Here is a 4273-nt window from a genome sequence, read left to right on the forward strand (position 1 = left end):
TTGGCCAATGTGCTCTCTGTGAAAGCCTGAGAGAGTGTCTTCTCCTCATGTGACTCTCCTTAGGCACACTCCACGTCATCAATCAATTTCCTCTTTGGCCCCATAACCTTCGTGATCAAAAAATCTGGGACACTACCGAGGTACATGACGTTACAGTACAAGTTCTCATATGTCCTGAGTCTTAATTATGGTGAATAATCTTCCTGATGACTTGTTGTATTCTGTTTGCCAGTGTCTTATTGAGGATTTTTATATATATCTTCATTATGAAGATTGGTCTAATGTGCTCTTTCTTAGTTGATTCCATCTCTGGTTTTGATGTCAGAGTAATATTTGCTTCCAGGAATCCATTTGAGAGTATTGATTCCATCTCAATTTCATTAAAGAATTTGAGAAATAGTGGTATTAGGTTTTCTCTAAATTTCTTGTAGAATTCAGCAGTGAATGTCAGAGCCTGGGATTTTCTTTGTTGGTAAGTAATTACACCTTCACTTTCATCGATCACTATTGATTTATTTAGGATTTTTGTATCTTTTTTATTTAGCTTTGGTGACTCATACGCATCTAGGAATCTGCTTTTGCATTTTCCAATTTATAAAATACAAGTTCTCAAAGTAGGTATAGATGATCTTCTGCTTTTTTGTAGGATCTGTTGTGATTACACCTTCTTCATTACTATTTATATAGCTTTGAGTCTTTCGCTTTCTTTTGATGAGATTAAGGGTGGTTGATTTTATTTAATCTTCTAAATAAATAAATCTCTTCAATTCATTGATTCTTTGCATTATTTTCTTAGTCTCTAATGCATTAACTTCTGTTCTGATCTTTATGATTTCCTCCCTTGTACAAGCTGTAGGCTTGGCCTGTTCTTTTCCTAGAAGTTTGAGGTTCAGCATTAAGTTGTTTATTTGTCCTTGCTCTGTTTTCCTGATATGGTATTCACTGCTATAAATTTCTCTCTTAGGACTGATTTCATTGTGTCCCTTAAGTTTCAGTATGTTGTGTTGTCATTATATTTAATTGTATAAACTGTCAAATTTCTTCTTTAATTTCCTCTGTGACCCATTGGTTGTTCAGGAGGGTGCTATTTAATTTCCATGTTTTTATGAATTCCTTATGATTTCTTTTGCTTTTGCTTTCCAAGTTCATTGAGCTATAATCTGATAATATGCTTGGGATAATTTCAGTTTCCTTGCATTATGAGCTGGTATGTGGTCTGTTTCATAAAATGTCCCATGTGTGACTGAGAAGTGTATTCTAATGTTGTGGGTAGAACACTCTGTAGACATCTCCTAGGTCCATTTGTTCACAGGTTTGGTTCAGTTTTGATATTTCTTTGTGGATTTTTTGTCTGGTTGATCTGTCTTGTTGTGACAGTGGGATATTGACATCCCCCAATATAATTATATTAATGCTTATTTGATTTTTTTTTGCTTGTTAATATCTATTTTATATAGTTGGGTACATTGGTATTTGTTCATATATATTTATGATTGTTGTCTCTTCCCCTTGGATTTTGCCTTTTAAGAGAACAACATTCTTTGTCTCTTGTAATCAGAGGTGGCTTTAAATTTACTTTTTCTGCAAGTAGAATTCCTACTTCTGCTTTTTTCTGTGTTCCTGGTACATGGGGTATTGTATTCTATCCTTTGACTTTCAGTCTCTGAATTTCTTTTTAAATTAAAAAAATTTTTTTGTTCAACACATTGTTGGATCTTGCTTCTTGATCCATTCTTCCAGTCTGCATCTTATTTATTTATTTATTTATTTATTTATTTATTTATTGTCTCAGTTACTTTCCTCTTGTTGCTGGCACTAAATACCTGACATCCAAAATTAAGGAAGGTAAGGTTTATTTTAGCTCACAGTTAGTGGAGGTGTTAGTGTATACTCAAAGGGGTCCAAGGCACAGTGGCACATGGCAGAGGACAGCCTTTCATGGAAAACAGCAGAAAGCTAAAGGAGGAGTACTGGCTGCAGCACCTAGCTAACCTCTTTCCCCTCATTACATTTTAATGCAGATTACCCACTGCAGGACCGTGTAGCACTCACACCTATAATCCCAGCATTGAATCATGAATTAATCACAAACTCTAGAAGCCTCCCCATGACTGCATGAAGCTTTGGGGGACAACTAGACACAAACCATAACATTTATTTTATTTTTTAAATTTTTTAAAATTAATTTTATTGAGAAAGAAGTAGCAATGAGACAGTTTCAAAACAGGTTAGTAGGACAGTTACAATAATTAATACACTGCATATTGTTGTCTTCATAGTGGTTATTCATTGTACAAGATGCAGACGTGATATCCTGTCCAAACACTATTAGTACAAATCTTTCTTCTCATTGAATTAACAGAAAGTAGCTGTATATCTATCCTAATATATATATATATATATATATTTCACTACAAAATCGTCCTTCATTTATATCCCCTTTTTTGTTTAGTTTTGTCAGAGATGGGTATTCCACTGCCATTTAAATATTGTAGGGGCATGAATTCAGCAAAAATAATCCAATATAGTCCAGTAGTCCATAATGGTAGTAGATTATCTGTAGGATTGGCAATGTCAGAACTTGTTGACTTGATCCTTTTACAGCTCAACATATTAATATGGCTTTACTTTTTATACTTCATGTTTATACTTTTCTGCTGGATGGTTAAGACCAAGATAAAGCAAGACCTATATAACAAGAAATGTAACTTTTGTATCTGCCAAGGTCAGTCAAATCCCCTCAGGATTTACACTGAAACCCTGTACCGCTAGTTTGTAGATCCATTATCAGTGTTAGCCATGTGGATGAGTCATGGCCATTGCCTAACAAATTTACTTTCTGTGAAAGGCTGAAAGAATGTTTTCTCTCCATGTGACTCTCCTTAGGCACACTCTACGTCATTGATCACATTGCTCTGTGGCCCCATAATCTCCTTGATCAGAAAATTTGGTACACCACTGAATTACAGGATATTACAATACAGGTTGTTACTCTTATGTCCTGAGTCCTCACTGGCCTTGAAAGGTTAGGGCCAAAATGTTGGCTATCCTTGTAGCCTTCTTTTTCTCTAATTTTTGGTCTGCAAACTAAACCCTCCAGAAGAGAAACTTAATGATATTATTACCTATAACATAGGGCAGTTGAGCTTAACCTCACTATCTCTCCAAATATCAAACATCTTAGACATAACATAAAACAGGTATTTTCCATCAAGTATCAATATGTTAAAATTTAAATCCCTACAGAGTGTGAAGAAAAAAAATAAAAAAAATAGAAATAAACAATTACATATTTTTACATAGAAATTAAAAAATCTAACCATATACAGTGTTGTAGCAGGACAGTCCTATGACATTTTTTTCTTGTCTCTTGTTTTCATTTATTACCTTTCTTTAAAACAAACATTTACTTGAGAGACAGTATAGCAGTATAGCAGTAATATGACATGACAAGCAGTACATATTTAGAAGACCAGAATGAAAGGCACTCCAAGCATGACCCTAGTATTACACATTGCTATGTTCAGTGCAGTTGCTTAATTCACAAGTATCAGCATATATAGTTAGTCAGGGTGAAAATCCTACCAATTCACTGCTAGTTTCACAAGCCTGCCAAAGAGTCTAAGGATCATTGCCTTAACCATCTTGTGCATATCAATGCATGATTTTTGCCCCTGTTTAAATCTTCATTTATTTATTTGATACAGGGTTTCACTATGCAGTTCAGACTCATAGTGATCTTCCTGTCTCAGCTTCTCCAGTGTTGGGATTACAGGCATGTACCACCACCATGCCTCATTTGGGGGCCAGCATAGTGTGCCTGGGGACCTGGAGCTGGCATGGCATGTGATATCAGGGATAGAACTCAGGTTCTTGCTCTTGCCAGGCAGGTACTTAGATCACTGAGCTATCTCCCAGGCCCAGTCTGTATCTTTTAATTGGTGAACTGAGACCATTTACATTAACAGTTTTGTATTGACTTCTCCTTGTCATGTTATTTTCCTGTTCTTGGCTTTCTCCCTTTTTGTCCTTTTTTGTTTGTTTGCTTTGCCTGATAGATTCCTTCTGTTGGAATTCCTGGAGTTGTAGTCCTTGTTCTATCTTTCCAGAATGTTCTTAAAAATATTTTGGAGTATTGATTTGGTGGTCATAAACTTCTATAGTAGTTCTTTGTCATAAAAGTATCTTATTTCTCCTTCAATTTTGAAAGATACTTTTATGGGATAAATCAATCTGGGTTGAAGTCTGTTTTCCTTTAGAACTTGAAATACTT

The sequence above is a fragment of the Octodon degus genome, unplaced genomic scaffold (assembly GCF_000260255.1).
Source record: "Octodon degus isolate 3935 unplaced genomic scaffold, OctDeg1.0 scaffold00177, whole genome shotgun sequence".
Classification (NCBI taxonomy): domain Eukaryota; kingdom Metazoa; phylum Chordata; class Mammalia; order Rodentia; family Octodontidae; genus Octodon; species Octodon degus.